Source organism: Dendropsophus ebraccatus, chromosome 4 (assembly GCF_027789765.1).
Source record: "Dendropsophus ebraccatus isolate aDenEbr1 chromosome 4, aDenEbr1.pat, whole genome shotgun sequence".
In the NCBI taxonomy this organism is placed as follows: domain Eukaryota; kingdom Metazoa; phylum Chordata; class Amphibia; order Anura; family Hylidae; genus Dendropsophus; species Dendropsophus ebraccatus.
In genome coordinates, this window is record NC_091457.1 from 111,852,438 (window position 1) to 111,876,528 (window position 24,091).

Below are 24,091 nucleotides of genomic sequence, written 5' to 3' on the forward strand. Positions count from 1 at the left end.
CTTGAACATGACAATGAGTTCACAGTACTCAAATGGCCTCCACAGTCACCAGATCTTAACCCAATAGAGCATCTTTGGGATGTGGTGGAACGGGAGATTCGCATCATGGATGTGCAGCCGACAAATCTGCGGCAACTGTGTGATGCCATCATGTCAATATGGACCAAAATCTCTGAGGAATGCTTCCAGCACCTTGTTGAATCTATGCCACGAAGAATTGAGGCAGTTCTGAAGGCAAAAGGGGGTCCAACCCGTTACTAGCATGGTGTACCTAATAAAGTGTCCGGTGAGTGTGTATATATATATATATATATAATGTATTCACTACAGGTGCCTAGTGGCAAATACGGCCCTGATTATAGTAGTTATATTCTTGTACATAGGGGCAGTTTTATAGAAGTTATAGTCTTGTACATAGGGGGCAGCATTATGGTAGTTATATTCTTGTGCATGGGGAAATATTATAGTAGTCATATTCTTATACATAGGAGGCAGTATTATAGTAATATTCTTGTACATAGGGGTCAGTATTATAGGTGTTACATTTTAGTAAAACCTGTTTTATAACATGTTTGCCATATAATATATTATGTGATAATAAAGCAGTTTTGACTTAAGTTGACCATCAATTATATAAAAAAAAAACAAAAAAAAAAAAAAACTTACAAATCAAATTTGCCATTTAAAATCACCAAAACTATATACTGCACCAAGTGGTAATATACAAAGGCCAGAACTAAAGCTAGTGACACCCACACACTGAAGACAGCACTTGACTGATCCTGTCTGTGGGAGAGAAGGCGCACAAGGCACAGAAAACCTCATTGAGATTCTGCACACACCCTGGACACATGTTTTTCTATTAATGTCCAATGTGTGTCAGCCTTAAGATAAGGCTTCCTACATCATGTCCGAGCAGTCATCTAGAGAATGGGACTCTGTGTAAGCTATTGCCCAGTACTTAAATCCCAAGGAAGAAGTCACTGAGCTATCTCCCTGACACACGTGCAGGTGGCCCTAGATAAGGCGTGTGAAGAGAGGAACGAGGGGGAATGGGGGCTGGGGACAGCACCAAAATTAATGATGTGACGGTTTTGGGACAGGTAGAGGAGAGAGGCACAAATCAATGTCATAGCCAGGCGCCCTTACAAGCGACAACTGTGTGCCGTATGCCATGCAAACCATGGTCAAAAGGGCGCAAAGCAGATGCCTGATAGTTTAGGTGTAATCTTCATATTAATCTATGTCATTGTGAACAGCCTGGGGGATAATCAAGACACACAAAAGGACCGGCATGAATATTATTATTCAGGTCAAGCTCATTCTCCCTATTCAGATGCATCATAGTCAGACTGGGTTATTAACCCTCTCAGGGGCATTAGCACTGGGGCAGCATTATTATCATCTATTCTATTTTCATCTATTTTACTTGTTTGAGGTGATGCAGATAGAAAAGACCAAAAGTAATAATGCAACACGAAGCGGCTTTGGATCTGGCAGTAAACAGATCTGAGAAGCGAAGGATTTTTTGTAGCTCTTTCATGGCAGACTGGCGCAGTTATACTGTCTAGCATTGATTTCCTAAGCCTTAGAAAAGTCTCATTTGGTTTATAAACATGTTACAGCTCCTGGGGTGAAAGAAATCTTCTATCATATGATCACAAGTCATCATGTAGCCTTAGCCTACAGGTTATGCTAAACAATCTGCTGTATGACATTGCATCGGCTGCCTATTTAATGCAGTAAATATTTTAAAGGGGTTGTCCAGCATAAACAAATATTTGCTGTATAGCTGCAATCATATAGAAAACAATAAACATCCAGACTTACCTGTCCATGCTCCACGGTGTCCTACTGGCGGTGGCTCCGGTCTCCCCCAATCACTGCAGACGCTTAACTTCCAAGACAAACTCGTCTTGGGAGTGACAGCCCACTCAGCCAATCACATGCCGCAATGCTGTCCTGTCTCAGTCAATGATTAGCTGAGCGGGCTGTCACACTGTAGAGGAGTCCGCCTTAAAAGTAAAGCGTTTACAGTTAGCGGGGGACACCAGAGACACCACCAGCAAGACATCAGGGGAATCTTGGACAGGTTGGCATAGGAAGTTTATAATTTTCTATATGACTGCAGCTATATAAGAAAAATTTGCTAACGTCGGCTAACCCATGTCATGTCACAATAAAAACGCAGTCCAATCTGCAGACATAATGTTACAGGGCAGTAGAAGCGGAGCACAGTCATATATAGTTTTGTGGGGAAAGTTCCTCTGCTCATTCTGAGCAAAGCAGGCGATCCTACTCAAGTGACTGACGGCTCTTGTACACACAGAGTTGTCAACTAAGACTGCCCATGTGACTAGTACTAAGCCAAGAATGAGCAGAGATTTACATGCATAAAAAGTTATTCTGCAACTTTCCGAAGAAAACTATATATCTGCTCTACAATATGATGCCAGCAGATTAGACTGCATTTTTATTGTGACCGGTTCCCTTCAATGTCCTGATTCTTCGTAACAAGAACTATTTATAGTCCTACACCTCATCTATTCTTGTACAATACCCCATCCATGCATTCAGTTCTGCTAAAGACCTACAAATATCTTTCTGACTTATCAAATCCTAAAAAGGGAATCTGTCTTTAGGTTTATACTGAGCGAACATAAGAGATTAGTCTCATTTGATCAATGAAGCTCAGTCCTGAGAAGAGGTGCAGCACAACAGAAGACCTGAGGTTTATCCTGCTCTGAGGGCAGTATATAACTAGTGACAGATACAGTTTACAATTATTTATTAAGCAGTTACACTACATTTATATGTACTTTCAGCCATATTCTGTTTAAACCGGGTTTATTCATTTATTTATTTTTATGATGTATAAATTTATTTTTTTTACTCAACTATACTTTTAGTATAAAGCAAATAAGTATGCTCCACAATTATTTTTTTTTTAAATGTAAGTCAATGGCAAACACTGATATGTACAGCGGACCAAATTTTGCAACATTAAAGTCTACAGAAAAACAGCCGTCTATACACACATTGTGTGCCGACTTGCTGCCGCTCCCGATGAAATTCATTAGGGGAGGATATCATAGGAACGACACCAAGGATGAAGTTAAAGATACCTTCATCTTCATCTCCCTGTGATATTAGAAGGTTAGATTATTCTAATTTACAGCTGTCTTTGCCCTTTTTACTGTGTGAACAAAGCCTAAAGGCCCTATTCCACGGAACGATTATCGTCCATATTCGGCCGATATCGGCCGCTACGGACGATATTCGTCCCGTGGAATAGATTGCAATGATCAGCCGACATCGTTCATGTCGGCTGATCGTTGCAGTCGCTTGTTTTTCAACATGTTGAAAAACAAGCAACTGATATAGCAGCGATCTGCTGCCTTAAAGGGCCTATTACACGGGTCATTTAGAGGAGCAAACGAGCGCTCTCAGCGCTCGTTTGCTCCTCGTTCCCCGCTCGCTGCCACCGCTATTCAATGCGGCTGCAGCGAGCGGGTGAGTGCGGGAGGGGGCGGCTGGGAGCTGCGGGGGGGGCTGCTCGGAGGTTCGCTGATCGTCCGGGCAGCCCATAGGATATAGCAGCGTCTGCTGCCGATGCTCCTATTCAACGGAGCGCGGGCAGCAGATCGCTGCTATATCAGTCGCTTGTTTTTCAACATATTGAAAAACAAGCGACTGCAACGATCAGCCGACATGAACGATGTCGACTGATCGTTGCAATCTATTCCACGGGACGAATATCGTCCGTAGCGGCCGATATCGGCCGAATACGGACGATAATCGTTCCGTGGAATAGGGCCTTAAAGCTACATAAAATCGCAGCGTGAACCCACCCTTGCTTACATTGTACTGTGCAGTTACAGTCTTTTAATTTGTGTACCTAGGACCCTCTATACCCTTTATACACATCTGTAATTTTAAAGATCCATATTCGTGAAAGCCATAGTGCAATTTTATGCATGAATAACCTATAGTGAATGAAGGGGTCTGTGCAACCATGGACAGGTTGCAGATGGTTGGGGGTGCACATCCACTGTGCTGTTCATAGCTGGGGTCTATGGCTACAAATGTGTGAAGGTAGCCAAACACATTGTTCTGATGAGTGTCTCGGTTACTAGTTTATGCTGCCCACAGATAGAGCAGTATAACTCTAAGGACTTCTCTTGTGCTGCACTTCTCTGAGCTGAGAACCACTGATCAATTATACTTACGTTCTCTCTAACGTTTACTTTTCTACCACATCATTTCAGTTAATCATATTAGTCCAGTTTATAAATCCTCTACACAGTGATGTTCCTGTCCCTTTAATTATGCAAATGTGTCAGATGGAGGTACAATGTGAAAAGCAATAAAGCTGCCCATAAAAAGACCAATAAGCCCCCTGGATCAATCAATAACAAGTGCTCGTACCAGTAACCAACTCCTGGTCATTAAATGTCTACTTTTTTGGTTGTTTGTGGTCATCGGTGCCATGTTACAGGGCAGTCTAGCGTAGTGCAAGCATTTAATACTTCCACTTTCTGCTACAATCAGGAATAGTTGATTTTCTGATATTCGTAATAACCTTCGTCTTGTCTGACGGCGGCTGAACGTCGATAATTGACATCGTAGAGGTTGAAGAGTCATTCTCACCAACTCAGATTCTGCTTACGGTAAAAGATAGCTATATTATCATTTTCTGCGGTTACAACTACGTTCAATGCTTCTGCTTTGAACAATCGGGATCTAAGCACACAGGACAAATTTCTGACTTCAAAAGAAATATAAAAGCTTTATTTTCACAGAAAGTGGAGGATGGAAAACAGTGACTGTGATGGGAGGAGGGGGGTACTGGAGCACAATAACTTGCAGAGTTTCACCAGCCATTAAAGTCACTGCAAGAACATCAGCTGCTGAAATCTGCACAAACCCTCCGAACGCAAATTAACCTTCAGAGCGACGAGATAACAGTCTGAGCAGAGCAGGAACGGGTACAGCGAGATTGTTGTAAATGCCTTTGACAAATCAACTGAACCGGCATAAAAGAGAAGAAGGGGGGGGGGGGGGGGGGGGGGGGAGACACCACCACACAACACAATTCTCCTCTTCCAAAGCTACACTGGCTCAGCATCAGGTCAGTTGCAAATAATACAGTTCTAATACCTGTATAAGCACTGTACATGCATTATACCCTACTTGAAAGGGGTCGACCTATAAGAATGTCATGGGGGGTGATACTGCAAAGACCCTATCTGGCTACAATGAGCTTGGTGCAACCATGTTTTATACAACCATTTGTGTACTTTTGTGCTATGTGGTACTATATTGGTTGCACAGAGATTCCCACAGTGATGAATGCTGACCCTGAGATGGTGTTGTACATTATTAACTGCTAACTTAGGTTACAGATTATAGCAAATCGCTGAGGATCCAGCAAGATATACTGCGATCAGCGCATCAACAGGGCACCCTGCTAAGAAAAATGGATTGCCCACAGCAAAAAATCATTCTTAATTTAAGTCCAGCATTCAGCATGCATGCTTTCATGGTCCCCCCGCATTACTGTATAGGGTTTGGCTTTCAGTACTGGGCCCTTATGTCGATCATGCAAGGCAGTTAGGGGTGTCGGAGGGCAGAGGAGTGCAGGCTGCAGCACAGCACAGCTCTGATGACACTCGAGCTTAGAAGGAAAACATGATTTTATAACAATGCTAACAGCCATCAACTACGAAAAAAGGATCATTTGTTTTATCTCGGTACCTGCTATATGCCCAGGTCTGCAGCTCTAAACACGATAGAGCTGACAGATTCCCATCTCAACTTATACAACTAACATAAATCTTATCAAGGTGAATATTTTTGCAGCTTTTAAAGCTCGTTGTCTTGGTTACAGACCACTGCTCTGCTCTAAAAACTGTGGCCTGGTTGGTGTATGTATCTTTGATAGATAGATAGATAGATAGATAAGTTTACAACGATCACGCGGCACTCGTATAAGTCAGTGGGTGCCAACTGCACTCCGGAGATCACCCGGATATAATATATAAAAAACAAAATATTGCTGTAGCACTCCAATAAGGTGAAAAAATATAAGGAGGTTTATTCAATCCATGAACAGGGTATGCGACGTTTCTGTCTTACAATCAAGACCTTTCTCAAGCATGTCATGACATGCTTGAGAAAGGTCTTGATTGTAAGACAGAAACGTCGCATACCCTGTTCATGGATTGAATAAACCTCCTTATATTTTTTCACCTTATTGGAGTGCTACAGCAATATTTTTTTTTTTTTTTTTTTTAGATAGATAGATAGATAGATAGATACACATATATATTTATTTTATATCCATATACATCTACTTTATAGCCGCTGCTTTTACAGAAGAGCGGTGGTCAGTAGCTTAGACAATCATCTGTCAACAATGGGAGGGGAAAAGCAGCATATCACAAGAAGACAACAAGTTTGTTAAATGAACATATTTGCAAATATATTTAACTTGACAAGTCTTCCATGTATAACTATATTAACTCAGATGGGAATACCCCTTTAAGACAATTCCCCAAATGTTCAGGCCACTCCAAGACTTAATCAACCAATCGCAGGACACCGTCCCTAGTAGTATTACTAGGAACGTAACAGAATATATATTACAGAACACTTTAAGACATTCATCCTTGTTGGACTGGAAGGTGGCAGTGAACCAGCTCTTCATGCAAATCCTGGGATTCTCCCTAGAAACAGCAACCATAATTTTTGGTTCTGTCCCCATAAATATACAAAGAGAAGGCTGCTGGTGGTCAGATGTCAGCTTTGGAAAGATTCATTAGAATCTTCTCTCAATCTGCCAGGTTCTGGCTGATACAACATCATAAATGTATCAGTGCTGGACGCTTCTTAGTCCGCAGGATGCACCTCCTGGCGAAAAGCAGAGAAAGCGCCTCTCCAAACATCTCCATTTTAGTCAGCAGGATTTACAGCACAGAAATTAGTTTTACATGACTTTTTTTTATATATTTTCATAACTTTCTGCTGGCACCTTCAGTCTCACCTGCTTGTACATTTATCGCCATTAGTTATTTCACACCCCATATAAAATGATGGTCGGCTCTTGCTAATATACAAGCTGATAATGAGTGTTCCTAATGTGAATATTAACAGCAATCAGCAAGTATTTAGCAAATATATTACAGAAAAGCTCAGTGAAATCTGCAGCTCTGTTGGCTAAAAGCATGAACTCCCAACGAAAGGGTTAATTTTCTGGCACCAAAATCCATACAAGTCTCTGCATCCTATCAAACCTTAAAAAAAAAAAAATGTCTATTAGATAGGCTTTATAGGGGTATTCACACAATGTATTATACATGTGTATTTCCACAAGTCCCACCTACAATGGCAACAAAAGATGCTGAGACAAGGCGATTTTTAACGGTTACCGATAAACGATCGCAAACAAGAGCTTTTGGGAACAACCTGAAATCATTTGCCATAAAACAAAGAACGATGGTCTTTATTACCATTGTTTACTCCTTCTGATCCCAGCAAAATAATGAACGATGTGGGCTTAACCCCTTAAGGACCGGGCCTAAAATGGCCTTAAAGGGGTAGTGCGGCGGTAAACAATTATTCACAGACCACCACAAATTACAAAGTTATACAACTTTGTAATGTATGTTATGTCTGTGAATGGCCCCCTTCCCCGTGTCCCACCACCCCCACCAGTGTACCCGGAAGTGTGGTGCGCTATACATACCTGTCACGTGCCGACTCGTCTCCGATCTTCAGTCTGCGATGTCGTCTTCGGACGGCCTGGCCGAATCCCAGTCCTGAGTGCCGGCCGCTCTCTGCTGCGTCATCGGCTGCTCGGCCGCGATTGGCTGAGCATAACTGTGCTCAGCCAATCGCGGCTGAGCAGCCGATGACGCGGCCGCGTCATCAGCTGCTCAGCTGCGATTGGCTGAGCCAAACTGTGCTTAGCCAATCGCGGCTGAGCATCTGATGACCCTGAAGAGGGCGGCCGGCACTCAGGACACTCGGAGGGATTCGGCCGGGCCGTCCGAAGACGACATCGCAGACTGAAGATCGGAGACGAGTCGGCACGTGACAGGTATGTATAGCGCACCACACTTCCGGGTACACTGGTGGGGGTGGTGGGACACGGGGAAGGGGGCCATTCACAGACATAACATACATTACAAAGTTGTATAACTTTGTAATGTGTGTTATTCTGTGAATAACTGTTTACCGCCGCACTACCCCTTTAAGGACCGAGGGAAGTTTTATGAATATGACCTGTGTCACTTTATTCATTAATAACTTGGGAATGCTTTTACCTATCCGGCTGATTCTGAGATTGTTTTCTCGTGACATATTGAGCTGGAGACAGGGAGGGGTGAGTATATCTGGGCTCAGCACAGTCCATTGGAGTACAATTGGTCTGCAGTTGCCTTTCTTTGGAGAAAAACCACTTACACACAATTCTGCTGGTGGAGTACACATGTACATACATTATTTATGTTGTACTGATCCTGAGTTACAGCCTATACTGTAACATACCCCAGAACTGCACTCACTTTTCTGATGTTTTTTTATTTATTTATTTTTTAATTGGAAACTTGTCAATCATTCTCCAAACAGATGAACAACTATAATGCAAAGGGAGGAGATCAGTTCCTTTTTACTATAATGTTTAGTATGTTTTTCAATACTTTATTAGTCTGAATTATTATTATTTTTTTACAATAAATGGAAAAAGTTGAGCTCCCACAATGCAAAGCGAAAGAGACCTCGGAAAGCTGCAGAATTTGCCAGCAGCATTGGATCAATACCAGGAATACAATGCATTTCTGATGCTACTCAATGGATTATCTTAATTCTAAATGTAACTAGTAAAACATTGTTCAGAGGTGAACATCCCCTCCTCTAAGAATGCCGACGATCACGAACTATAAGACCTCATGATCAAAGTATCAAAGTCTCTGGTCTGGCATTGCCTTTCCCACAAAAGAAAGGTATTCAGCCTGTATTCTTTTAACTCAATTTCCCATCATGCATTTCATTCACACGCTCGTATCTTTCTGCCTCCCTGAGAAGCTAACACCGCACTCTACGAACCTTCATGCTTCTTGTAATCTCCTCAACAATCGTATCATTCGTTAATCCCTGAAGTTTGACTTATTCATTAAAAACTGTAAAAAAAATAAAAATACAAAAAAAGTGTTTTCATAGAATTTTATTTATTTATTTTCAAAACGTAAATCTAAGAAAGCGTTTATCCGTTTCGGGATTAAACTCCTAGAGATAACCACCCAGCGCTGGTCTACAATCCTATTAGCTCCTCCGCAAATCCTGCAGAAGGCCTCATCTCACAGAATTAATTTCATTGTTCTATTAGGTAGATACATTTCCGGATAAGATCTATCTTCAAAAGGGAAAGCACTGTCAGCTCAACCAGCTGGAAATACATTACTGAGCCCGATTTCAAAGGACCTAATCTTCTCTCTGTACATCTCAGAACCTCCCTGATTAGACTCACTCGCAGCTTCTTTTTAATCATGATGCACTTCAAGAGTGCGGTTACCGTCCGCAGCGCTGGGACCGACGGTAAGCAATTACCACAATTAAAAGACTGAATTTTAAACAACGGAACATTTGCGGGAATTACATCTGAAATTTAAGGCGACATCAAAATGAAGGCTGCTGCGGTGGCAGCGCTTGATGTTGAAGGGAGTTTTGTTTTCTAAAAAGTATAATTGGGCGATGTGCAGAGAATACATAAAATCCCAGGAAATGTAGGTCCCCGCGTTGTCCTCTTGTGTTAGGTTGTTAGAATGTTTGTGGGAAAGCCAGAAAGATTGCCATTATAGCTCCACATACTCCTGAACAAATCCCTTTAGTTATGTTGTGGAAAATAAGACGGCGTCAAGTCCACAAAAGTGGCAGTCAGTCAGTCTTTGCAGTAAGTCCCTGCTTAAAGGGTATACATATTTTTTAATAATGATACAGACTTACATATACGATATTTACTCTCCTCGCTTCCAAGCTATGAGGCTGGGTTCACACACAGTATATTTCAGGCAGTATTTGGTCCTCATGTCAGGCTCTCATAGCAACCAAAACCAGGAGTGGATTGAAAACACAGAAAGGATCTGTTCACACAATGTTGAAACGGAGTGGATGGCTGCCATATAACAGTAAATAACTGCCATTATTTCAATACAACAGCCGTTGTTTTAAAGTGACATTGTGCATTCTGACATCTCTACACAGGGGTAATGGGTAAATTTAGCGGTTTTCATATCTTATTTTGTATCATACGTCATGGTGCTTGTTCAAGTAAAAAGTTATCTTTTATGAACTGCAGATTGTGTTAAGTGGGCAGGGCCTTTAGGCCAGCCTGTTCCAATGGCCGCAGAGGGGGCGGAGCCAATGGTGGCATTATGGGCGGGGCTAAGTGGCGCTAATGCCGCGAGGCCCCGCCCACTTAACATAATCTGCAGTTGATAAAAGATGACTTTTTACTTGAACAAGCACCATGATGTATGGTATAAAATAAGGCATGAAAAATGCTAAATTTACCATTTACACCTGTGTAGAGATGTCAGAATGCACAAAGGGGGTGAGTGTCACTTTAAAATAACAGCAAATATTTGCCATTAAATGGCGGACGTCCACTCAATTTCAACATTATGTGATCATAGCCTTTCTGTGTTTTAAATCCACTCCTGGTTTTGGTTGCTATGAGGACCTGACATGAGGACCAAATACTGCCTGAAATATACTGTGTGTGAACCCAGCCTCACACTGTAATTCTGCAGAGCCTTTCCTTATGCCAATCTCGGAACAATGACCTCACCTCTTAGCCAGTGAGTGGCTGAGGTGGAAAAACCACTGTGGCCTGTGACTGGCTGAGGGGCAGGTCATTGTGCCGACACACACACACAAAAAAAAGTCTTTACATTTGTTTGTAAAATTATCTTGATTCCCCCTTTAATATAGTGGAGATGCCAAGCAAGAAAACAACCTGTAGGATGTCTATATGACATATCAACACAGTCAATTGATGTAAAGATCACTATTCTTAAAACTGGTAGCCCAGAATTAGCTTAAAAAAATATTGGAATAAAATTAATATTTGATACACTGATTTTGCAGGTTTTCCCACCTACAAAGAATAGAGAGGTCGTAGATACACTTTACATGCACTTTTTATGTTTACTTACAATCAGACATTGGCGTTGTTGCTGACTCATCCTGTATTTCTAACTATGTACAATGGCTTGACCATGGACAAATGAAGCACCTATGCCTGGTGTCAACCCAAGTTGTTAGTCTGTAAGCTCAAACGTGCAGGTCTCGTTTATACTTTGTATTTTTTATGTTATTTTTATTTATTCTAATTATTTAACTGTGTATTATGTACCTCTGTACTGTATGCATAGAAAAAAGCGCTGCAGAATCGGTTGGCGCTATACAAATAAAATTAATTTTACTACTACTACTACATGTGAGAGACCGAATCTGTAAGAAAAATTCCAGAAAATCACATTGTACAACTTTTAAATAACTATTCTGCATTTTATTTTATGAAATACATATTAGATACAATAGAAAAACAGAATTTAATATTTGGTTTAGAAACCTTTGTTTGCAATTACAAAGGTTGGACGTTTCCTGTAGTTCTTGACCAGGTTTGCACACATTGCAGCAGGGATTGTCCCACTCCTCCATACACATCTTCTCCAGATCTTTTCAGGTTGTGGGGCTGTCGTTGAGTTCAGGCTCCCTCCAAAGATTTTCTATTGGGTTCAGGTGTGGAGACTGGCTAGGTGACTCCAGGACCTTTAAAAGCTTTATATGGAGCCACTCCTTAGTAGCTGTGTGTTTTGGGTCATTGTCATTCTAAAAGACCCAGCCACAACCCTTCTTCAATGTTCTTAAGGCCCTATTCCACGGAACGATTATAGGCCGGTATTGGGCCATTACAGACGATAATTGTCCCGTGGAAAAGAGGGCAGCGATCAGCCGACATCGTTCATGTCTGCTGATCGTTGTGTCGCTTGTTTTTCAAACAGGTTGAAAAACAAGCGACTGATATAGCAGCGATCTGCTGCCCTCGCTTCATGGAATAGGAGTGGCGGCAGCAGACCGCCACTATCCTCCATGGGCTGCCCGGACGATTAGTGATCACCCGGGCAGCTCCCCGCGGCCCCTCCTGCAGCGTGGAATAGCGGCAGCAGCAAGCAGGGAACGAGGAGCAAACGAGCACTGACCGCACTCGTTTGATCCTCCTTGTCGGCCCGTGGAATAGCCCTATCCATCCTCCCTGGGGTTGTACTCATCCTTCTTTTAAAAAAAAAAGGCAAGTAGAGTAGATATCAAAAAGTTCTATTTTTGTTTCATCTGACCACATGACCTTCTCCTACACCTCCTCTGGATCATCCAGATCATGGGTCTCCAAACTGCGGCCCTCCAGCTGTTGCAAAACCACAACTCCCATCATGCCCGGACAGCTAAAGCTTTGGATTTGGCTGTCCAGGCATGAAGGGAAATGTTGTTTTGCAACAGCTGGAGGGGCGCAGTTTGGAGACCCATGATTCAGATGGTCATTAATGAACTTTAAACATGCCTGGATGTGTACTGGGGAAGCAAGGGGAACTTGCATGCCCTGCAGGATTTTAGCCCATGAAGAACTAGAGTGTTGCTAATGGTTATCTTTGGGACTGTGGTCCCAGCTCTCTTCAGGTCATTGACCAGGTCCTCCTGTTTAGTTCTGGGCCTATTACTCACCTTTTTTAGAATCATCCTTAGGGTCATTTTATACACAGAGATATCTGACAGATTTCTAAAGCCAAAGCCAGGAATGGATTTGAAAAATGGGGGAAATTCCAGTGTTTCCTTTATGACCTGTTCTCTGTTTATAGTCTGTTCCTGGCTTTGGCTTCAAAAAGATTGACAGTCAACTTGTGTTTCTTCTATTTTCTAATAATTGAGCCAACAGTTGTTGCCTTCTCACTAAGCTGCTTGCCTTTTGTCCTGTAGAACATCCCAGCCTTGTACTTGATCTTTCAGGTTTGTCCCTGGTGTCCTTACTCTATTGTTGTGGTCATGGTGAAGAGGTTGGAGCGTGAATGATATGTTTGTGTTGTGTTCAAGTATCTTTGTTTTTTATACAGGTAATGGGTTCAAATAGGTCATGCCATTAACCCCTGAGGAATTTCCCAATGAGGAACTGATTCAGTTCAACTGAACATGTGGGGAGCAGTGGACCCCGACATGGACCTTCTGACAATTCTGTGATATGTTTTGGTCATACGTGCCCTTGCTTGTTTTGTACATCTTTTTCTATTTTTTTGTATCTCATCATCGTTGTTTACAGTGGTGGGGCATAGTTATTGCATCAGATTCATTGGTTAGATATGGTCCTTGCCATTTTTGCTTGTTGGAGTATCCTGGGGGCTTTTCCCTATATGTAGTGGGGCTTCCTTGATGTATTTTGTGTGTTTTTTAGATGTGTTTTACTGTTTATGTCCCAGCTTGATGTTTGTTACTTTGATTTATGTGAAAGAAAGATACATATTTTCTTCTTTATTTGTTCGGTGTGCCAGTGAGTATATATAACAGGCTTTACCTTTTTGTTTTGTGGGTTCAAACAGGTGGAATTAATACATGTAATGGGTGCAGAGTAGGAGGAGCTTCTTAAAAGGGAATCTGTGACTAGGTTTATGCCACCTTAGAGTGTCACTGTCGTGTTTGTTTGTATTTTTTAGTATTTTTTTTTTTTTTAGAAATCAATAGTACAGGCGATTTTAAGAAACTATGTAATTGGGTTTATTATGCAAATATGCCATTATCTGCATTCAAAAAGACTTTCCCCAGCCCCCCCCCCTCCCTCCTCTCTCTCATTCACTGCAAAACTTTAGGAAACCTCGACTCTTTAACATCAGTTGAGCTCTGTGTAACCTATGGAGAGGGGAGGGGGGAGATTAGTTGGCAGTGGAGAACAGAGAACAGTGTGAGCAGGGCCGTATTTACCACTAGGCACCCGTGGTCCGGTGCCTAGGGCAGCACCTTGCAGGGGGGCAGCACCAGGGAGCAGGGGGGGAAGGTAAGATTTTTTTTTTTTTAGTTTTTATGTTTTTATTCTCTCACCTCCCCAGCAGACTTGCCAGTAAATCTAATGTCTTTTTGAGGGGGGCTGGGGGGTAGGTATGATCAGGTCTGGTGTGGTGGTGTTGTTCTGGTCTTATATAGCTGTGACGCCTGGAGCTATTACTTACCAATCTACCAATACTGTAGTGGGAATTCCCTCAGACAATGTGCAGGCTGCTCTTATCATTGATTCAATGTGGAAATTTATGTGTTAAGTCGTTAAAAACCATGAAAACGCAATTAAAGCAATGTTTCTACATGTATAGAAATGCATGTGACCGAAACCAGGCTCCCCCACGCTCCCCAAGATGGGGCACCTTCAGGTTTAGTGCCTAGGGCAGCAGTAGCTGTTAATACGGCCCTGAGTGTGAGCTGTGTGAAAGCCGGGATTCAGAGGTCAGTACTGATTTTAGAAGAAATAGCATAGTGATGTAGCTGTAAATTAACTCTTTGTTGTCCTAATTTAGTGCCTCATCTGCCCCCACCTCTACCCTCTCCATAAGAGAACAATGAAGACAGGGGGGAGAGCTTTAAACTGCTTTTTCATGATAAAAATGCATTTTAAACCCAATTACAAAGTTTCTTAAAATCGCCTGTACTACTGATTTCTGCAAAACAATAAACAACAGTGACACTTTAATTGAGAACAGCATAAACTAGTGATAGAAACGCTTGTGCATTATTTACATCATTCTGTTCAGCCGTTCTCCTAATATGCCGGGGAATAGGATCCACACCCCTCCCCCGCCCTCCAGCTGCCGGTTGATAGTTGACTGCATATAACACAGATAAATGCCAATCAGCAGCTGGTGGGCGGAGTTTTCTGCTTTTCATGAATACCGAGGACTACTGGGCTTATGCACATAATGGAGAGGACTACTTACTGTCTATATTATTCAGAAATATATCTTCGCATTAGCTGCACAGAACAATGTAAGGGATACATCATTCTGTTCAGCTTTTTGCCACTAGTTTATGCTACCCTGAGATAGGACAGACTAAATCTACTGACAGCGTCTCTTAAATAGATAACTGACAGGTCAATAGGAGCCAGAATTCCTGCTGGTTGGTAGGTGATCAAATACTTAAGCAATAAACACAATTTTTTTTATACATCATCTCTCTCACAGGTGGAGTGTACCTATGATAAAAATTACAGATCTCTCCATTCTTTGTAGGTGGGAAAATTAGCAGTGTATTTAATACTTATTCTCCTCACTGTATGTAAAGATCAAAAGCAATTTTTTTTTCCACTACCTGGGCAGCGGCATGGATCAATTTCCAAAATACTGCCCAGGTTCGGTGCCCAAAGTATGCGGAGCCTCATTTAACAGTCTCGTTAACAGCTTAAATAGCCAGATATCACTCCAGGAAAAGACCTAGCAAATGGGTTGCTACAGTAAGGAGACTACAAAAACCACCCTATTAAGTGTCCCTTTCAGTTAATATCCAACTCAATTATGAGTCTTAGGGACCTTTTCCACACAGATAGCTGACCTGTCAGGTCAGTGCTTGCTTTCTCCTCGTCCCTGCTCGCTATTACACGCACCGACAGGGAGCGGGGATGAGCCGGGGGGCATTAGTGGACTTCTGAATGGCTCATAGAAGATAGAGGTGTGGCGTAGGATTCTGGCTAGGTGGAAGCAATGCCGAGTAGACCAAAAACCATGTATATATTAGTGAGAGACAAACACCAAATGTAGTCATTTTACACACTAAATGGCAACACCAGTTAAAAAGGAAATAAAATTGACTATACTTCACATCACATTATTCCAATTTTTACCTCTTGAAATGATGATGCGACCGACTGCTGCTCAACCACCATGTAAATATTAATCATGTCAAAGGAACAGTAGAGTAAAAAAAAAAAAAAGTTGCATCGTTCAGCCAATTTCATCCAGCTGCTGCTACAATACGGGTCACTGAGACAAGACAGGGTGAGAAATATGTATTAACACAGCCGGTGCTGCCATCCGGGCATCCGACGCTGTATAATTCCAGCCAGACGAGAGAGGGTAAGTGATAATTACATGTAAGCTAATAACATTTAAGAAAGGAATAAGATTATCTCTACCAGCGGCAATTAATTTCTCAGATCAAGGTTAGAGGAGGAGGAGGGGATGCGCTGACAGGCAGGAAGAGCTGGATGTCCTTGGTGGAAGCAAAGCACTGGGTGTCTCCTTCCTGACAGGTTATTAGAGATAACTTGTGTCAGGCAAAATGAATAAATGATGGTGCGGTCCTCCTAATGTGAGCGTCATACGCTGTTCTTAGAGACAACCAGGTCCCATCTGATGGTACAGTAAATAAATATACCTGCTTACTAAGCAATACAGACAGGAATATTCAATGTTACATGCTCACAGGCCAAAATAACAACTGACTGAACGTCATCATTTTATTCTTCTTCAACGTAGAGATAGCTTAAGGCTGGAGTCACACACAGCATGTGCATTAACTTAGTTTTTTTGTTTGTTTTATCTCATTTATTTATTAATTTTTTTGAAGGTAACTGCCCAATCCTCTAAGGCAGTGATTTTCAACTAGTGTGCCGCGACACATGGTCGGGTGTGCCGCGGGGAAAGTTCCCCAAACTATGGTGCCCCTGTGAAACAGGAGAAAACAATGGGGGAGAGAAACCTGGGGATGGGGGAGAAACAGGGGAGAGAAACATAGGGATGGGGGAGAGAAACAGCAGAGAAGCAGGGGGGAGAGAAACAGCAGAGAAGCAGGGGGGAGAGAAGTATGGTGGAGAGAAGCACAGGAGAGAAGCACGGGGGAGAGAAGCACAGGAGAAGCAGGGGGGAGAAGTATGGTGGAGAGAAGCAGGGGGGAGAAGTATGGTGGAGAGAAGCACAGGGGGGAGAAGAAAACAGGCCCAGGTTTTACACTGAGTGAGTATAAAGACATTTAGAATCTATATTATTAACTATATGCAAAATATGTACTGTTTTAGTGCCATTTTGGTTGGTGGTGTGCCCCGGGATTTTTTAAGTATAAAAAGTGTGCCGCGGCTCAAAAAAGGTTGAAAATCACTGCTCTAAGGAACATATACAGTGTTTTGGAGGGTCTAGGGGTTCACTGGTTCCCCCCAACCCATAAAAAGCATGCTTTGAATGTATCATTTATTTTTTCAACATCAATATAAAACACTATTTAAAATTTTTTATGCTATTTTTTGGTACATGAGTGGTAAAAAAAAAAAAAAAAAGTGTGAATTTGCCCGTCAGTCGTCGCCGATGTGCCCATCAATATAAGGTGTATGGGACCAGATAAGGCCAATGGTGATATGGGTCGGCTGTAAAGGAAAAATCACTGCCAATCCCTTTGTTTAGACAGAGATAATCAGCAAATAGAGTTCTCTGGCTGCGGCCGACCCCTCCCCTTCCTATAGAGAACATAGTAATGCTCTGCCATGGCAAATATTCCTGTGTATGGGGAGGATGTACGACAGGAAAGTGATAGGGTATGTGCACACTGAGGAATAGGCGAGGAATTAAAGGGAATCCGCACTTAAAGGGGTTGTCCAGAAAAAAAAAATTTCTTTCAAATCAACTGATATCAGAAAGTTATATAGATTTGTAATTTACTTGTATAAAAAAAAACTCAAGTCTTCCCATACTTATAAGCTGCTGTATGTCATGCAGGAAATGTTTTATTTTCAGTCTGACACAGTGCTCTCTGCTGACATCTCTGGCCGAAACAGGAACTGTCTCTGTTTTCTATGAATCCCCATAGAAAGCCTCTCCTACTCTGTCTCAGCCAGAGATGTCAGCAGAGAGCACTGTGTCAGACTAAAAATAAAACAACATTTCCTGCAGAACATACAGCAGCTAATAAGTAAAAAAAAGACTTGAGATGTTTTAATAGAAGTAAATTACAAAACTGTAAAAACTTTCTGACACCAGTTGATTGGAAAGAAAAAGATTTGCAGATTTAAAAGTTGCAGATTCAAAGCAAATCAACTCTGGGCCACCAAATCTGCTGCGGAAAAAATATAATGAATGTATATTGCAAACTTGCTTTATATGACATCTACTGTTGAATGAAATTTTAAGGGTAGCTTCACACGTATTGTATCGCAGCCGACTTTCTGCTGTGGATCCGCATCGGATGAGCAGCAGATTTGACTAAATGAATGAACACAGCATCAAATCTGGACCATCAAATCTGCTGCGGATCCGCAGCTGATTTTACGGTGCGGATTTAATGCTGTGTTCATTCATTTAGTTACATCTGCTGGGAATCCGCTGCGGATCCACAGCAGAAAGTCGGCTGCGATACAGTACGTGAGAAGCTACGCTAAAAGTTATGACGACAGTGACACTTGTAGGGTGTGTTTACACGTACAGGATATGCAGCAAATCTGCACCATCAAATCTGCTGCAGATGAAGCTACCCTTAAAATCTCATTCAACAGTAGATGTCATATAAAGCAAGTTTGCAATATACATTCATTTATATTTTTTTTCTGTTATCATGCTGTAAAACAAAGCTATAATAACCAGACATCCAGGTCCAGTCTTCGGAAGGCAGATTTTCTGACTTGTGCTGGTTGAAAAAAAAAAAAAAAAAAGAGACTAAACACAGGAATTCCGGCCAGTACAGAGAGTCACAGCTCAATGTGTCCATCAGTCACATGACTGCCTTCTCTCTGTGAGCGCTCAGATGGCCTGGGATACACTGGACTTCCTGTTTTCTGACTGTTTCCTGTTTTTGGAGAAAAAAAGTCAGAAAACTGGAAGTGCCGTGTTCTCCAAGATAATCAAAAAATAAATGAATGTAAATTGCTTTAAATCACGTCTATCCGCTTTCTGCTCAAAGAATTGACACGTCAATTCTTTGGATGGATTCTGCTAGAGGAATCCTATAAAAGGCAGTGGGGGCTTAAATTCGGCTTGAATTTTGCCCCTATTCTGCTAGAGCTGAATAGGTGAGGAATTTCAAGCAGAAAACTTTCCTCTTTAATTCCTCGCCTATTCGTCAGTGTGAACGCACCCCTATAACTGACAGCTGAAAGATTTGACATAACTAGAGAGATCATCGGGAGTCTGAGAAATTAGAGGAACAACCCCAGTGGCGTCATCACAGCTGCCATACTGGTTCTTCCAGAAAAAGATGTAGGATACACATGGCGGAATATATTTTAGGAGCCTGATATAAAGAGGACACAATAACGTAGATTTCATGGGATTTTTAAATATTCTCTGTACATCACCCAACTATACAACTCTTTTTCTAACCCACAGCAGCCTTACTTTGGGAACATAATTTACACACGCGCTCAGTTGCTTTCTAATCCTGAAGAACCCTCTAAATGTGTCGTCCCAAGATTATCACATGTCCACAAGTTAGGAGATAAGCAGCTGATGGGCGCTGTACTCTACTATCTTCAGCAGTCCCACAGAAAGTGAATAGGGCGGTAGAGCTATTGCGAACACCAACTTCTACTTAAAAGGGGTATTCCCATCTTAGCTAAAGTAGGTAGTTATACTTGTTTAGGTGGCGGACTCTGGGTCCGCCGAATGTTTTTTGTTTTAGGAAAAAAAGCTCAGAGCTGGCGCAGGTTTCCCTTCATGTGCACGGGATTTATATAGAGACAGTGCACCTCTACATTAATCTGCAAACTTTCAGGACATTTTTAAGCCTGGCGCAAAAAAAGAAAAAAAAAAAAACACTATAAAGTGTCCCAATATGTGTCTATACATCAACATTATAGCAATAAATACACGAGAGGAGATGAGATAAGAATACCCCTTTATGGTCACCATACACTTTAAACAATTGTTGGCTGAACCCAATGTTATAAAATATATGGTGGCCTCCCAACAGCAGATAAGGTCGGTGGAGATAGGGATCACATATGATGTAACTTCAGTGCCTGTCCCCTTTGTTCTCAGACAGATAAGCAGCCCGATCTCTCTGGATGCGACTTAAGGCTGTATTACATGAAGCGATTATTGTTCAAAGATTCGCTATATCGATCGTCAGGAATAACTAGTGATTTTGTAGCGAACGATTCTGAGGTTATTACATTCACTGATTACTGTTATGAACAATCGTTTTTACGTTGTTATACTGTATGGTCCTTAATCATTCCCCAGGACAGCCCAGACAACATGTTTTATCGGCGAACAACTTATTACACCAAAAAGTATGCGAACAATCAGCGAATTACCAACAATAATTTTTCAACATGTTGAAAGACAAAAATGAACAATTTTTTATTCGTCGTTTCATCATGGGTGTTGTTATACGGACAGATAATCGTTCATTTCGATTGTTTTGTTACATTTTTAAACGATGATCGTTCTGTGTAATAGGGGATTTACTCCTACTCTCGCCGTAGAGAACATTGCTATCTACACATTTTTTTTTTATTTAATTATAACCATGAACGGACTGGCAATAACACCAGAGAGAACACAAGTAAATGAGAAATAGTATAAGCTAACATATTGACAGGCGAGGACAACTATTGCTTATTTCTCATTTGTGGTAGAAACCTGATTAAAAGCCCCTTAATACCCACAATTCACACTGCGTTTTTTCCTATCCGTTTAACACAGTTCCATGTTTTATGGAAAAAAAACAGATGCAAAAAACGGATTTTTTCCTATCCGTTTAACACAGTTCCATGTTTTATGGAAAAAAACAGATGCAAAAAACGGATGAAACTGTGTGCCATCCATTTGGATCCTTTTTTCCATTGACTTCCATTAATTAAAAAAAAAAATAAAAAAAATAGTGTTGACCATGTTTTTCTGTCTGATAAAAGTAACCAATTAAAAAAGGATGCGTTAAACAGATAGGAAAAACACAGTGTGAACCCAGCCTAAGAAGGTGCTGTGGTCCAGTATTACAAGAGTTAATGCATGATTATTAGCAAACGCCTCTACATTACACACAATGAGGCCCTTGGGAATATTTGATGGCATGGGGCCACATATACAGCCCTATTACTTTTAACACTGGCAACATATAGCCAGCCAAGATATTCATACGGATTTACACCATAAAATCACAAAGGATTCTTCCAGATCAAAAAAAATCCATGCAAAATGTTGGCCCATGGCAGAAATCCAAGGTATACCCTGGATTTTCACTGTCTATGCCATGGATTGGATCGGTTATTTGTTGTAGTTTTAGCCCAATTCAATGGGCCAGTGCAGCGTTTATGTAGTGTCAGATTTTTTTTGGATTCACAAATTTGTGCCAAATAATTACAACACAGATTTCCATGGAAAACAATAGATTTTTGCTGAGATTGAGGCAGAATGCTCATGCAATTTTAACAGAGTGAAAGTAGATTAGATAGAATTAAATAAATAACATAGCCCACTAAGCCCAGATACAAGGAGTTACAAGAGCACTGAAACTACCCCACCCCCACCCATGCAGATATTTATTACTGTAACACAGCGCTCAAGCCATTGGGGATTGATCATGCCGTAACTCAGCTTGTCACCGCCCTGGCGTGTTTGTCTTTATAATAAATCCAAGGCGCTGAGTAATGATGAAGAGACCCAATCAACAAGGGGACACAGCGCTTGCATGTTAATATCTCCCAGGGCCCGGAGGCTGCTGCAATTACAAATCGGAATAAAATGAGGCATTTACAAGCACAGCGCTTATCCCCATCGTTGCTAAATCCTTTCGGAATATTTATGTCTTTTGGAGCAGAGACAGACATTGGCCCCAAACCAGAAAGCAAAGGAAGATGGATACTTGTCACTGTAAATTTTGTAAGAAAACATTCAAGCTGAACTTGTGGATTTGTAATTGGGCTTTACAGGCAAACAGAATAGCAAGCTGAGTAGCTGGATCTCAGTTCTTCTAAATACAATACACGAATAATAAAAGAAGAAAGAAAAATCATTAAAGATGTAATTTTAATTACAGCCAGCAGGTGTCCCTGTTATCATTAAAGACCGACGAATGATACGTTTTAACACGGACACCATGTGGATGAAAGAAGGTACATTCACTACACTAAGTCACAAAGTTTCATTTATTATGCGATTTTGTGCAGCCCTTGGCCCAATACATAGTCATGATAGAGCCGTATTACTCGGCCCGATACTCCTGATAAGTGAGCGCCAGACTGCTAGATCGATGCTCTCTTACAGAACCTATTATGCAGCCCTTAATTTGGTGTAAAATAAAATAAAGATATACTTACCTGATCCCATTCCCTTGCATCCTTAGACATTGTCTGCGGGATTCTCCAGTCTCTGCAGCTGCAACTCTCACTTCTCAGCCAATCACTGGCCACAGTGTAGTCCTGTCTCGGCCTGAGATTGGTAGAGTGGCCTCTTACTTTAGAGACTGGACCAGAAGTGAGAGCTGCAGCTGAGGTGACAAGGGAATCCTACAAACAAGGCTAGACGATCCCGTGGGAACACGGTCAGGTAAGTAATAGCTTAAACTTGCCAAAAGACAAAGTTGTTTTTATTTTTGGGTCCTATATCCTTTTTTTTTTTTTTTTTTTAAATCATTGAGGGTCCTTAAAAAGACAGATGCTCCGCCTCCCTTTCACAATCATTGTCTTTATTACATTAAACAATATCAGCCTAATTTGGCTGATTGTCGCTGCATATAATAGCGCCCTTAGTCCTGGGAATAGCACAAGCCTCATATTAGCATTGTACTATATAATCACCGTTATCTCACCAATAAAGGTCAGACTACACAATTTATTTGTAGTCGGTTTCATTGGAAACACATAGGTCTGCATGGGAGCTGCACATTTTTAACAGATTGTTTGCAAGATTTTTTTTTTTGACATGAGGCCAATAAGAAATGGTTCCAAATGTCTACATACCCAAATGTGACTAAGCATAAACAGCACATGATACTTCAATGACGTGCGCATTCTAGGGCCATGTTCACACAACGTATGTTTAGCATAAATAATGGCTGTTGTTGCAAATTGCAATAACGGACGTGATTTATGCTAAACATACGTTGCGTGGAATCCCGGCCGGAGCATATACACATAGTATACTCCGTCCAGGATTCCATCCGGCCTCAAGAAAAATTGTCATGTTAGTTTTCTGCGGCCGCTATTCACTGCCAGTGTTACAAGCCATGTGAACATGGCCTAGTACTACATGGTAGGTTGAAGTGTTATCTTGTTTCAGGCACAGCCACACTGCAGATGGATAAGACTAAATGCCATTTTATATAGAGTGATTATAGGCTTAATAGCCAAATTACTGTTCTCTAGAGCAGCCAATGATCACCTTATTGGTCGGCTGATTATACTTCTATGCAGGCATAAAAACCATTGTTTGCTAGCAGTGCATAGCACCTGTATTAAAGAGACATAGTCACCTAGAGTTGAATGTTTTGATCGGTCCAGATCCAGTCTTCAGATCCTGGCCAATCACAAGAACGAGCAGGGAGAAGCCATGCTCAGCGTATTAGTCTCTTGACATTGTGTCACGTGACAAGACAGCCTCATAATGAAAGTCTATCATGGGGCATGTCTTTTTTCACTGAAACAAAGCAAGAAGCTCACTTTAGTGATCAGTCAATACTCAATAAAATGATCAGTCGATAAATGACAGGTACACTGCTGCTGACAATAATGGAAGTGAATGCCCAGATGGTGGCCTTGGACTCCAGACAATTGCCTGGTTTATATGGTCCTTTGAAAAAGCACCAATCGACTTCTATATAGTCAATTGGAGCATGAATCAGGCAAGTGTATGGCCATTCAAACGGACCCCTAATTTTAGCTAAAACAAATGTAATGGGTGCAATGCATTCCATGTCACCACGCAGCTCTGACCGTGCTTACAGACAGTTGTGAAGACATATAAAGGTCACTGAACTAGGCAAGAAATCACTGTAAACTTGTAATGTAATTTATGTCAAAATAGCGGGATATGATATGTGTCCCCCCGTGCAGCTCCGCAGTGCAGAATAAATGTGATGG

General features: G+C 41.5%; 1 protein-coding gene across 2 annotated transcripts in view; it reads right to left on the reverse strand.

Annotated features, from left to right (window-relative positions):
- CHCHD6 (coiled-coil-helix-coiled-coil-helix domain containing 6) overlaps window positions 1-24,091 on the reverse strand; it is a 236,229-nt gene that overhangs the window by 207,004 nt on the left and 5,134 nt on the right. The window lies entirely within an intron of this gene.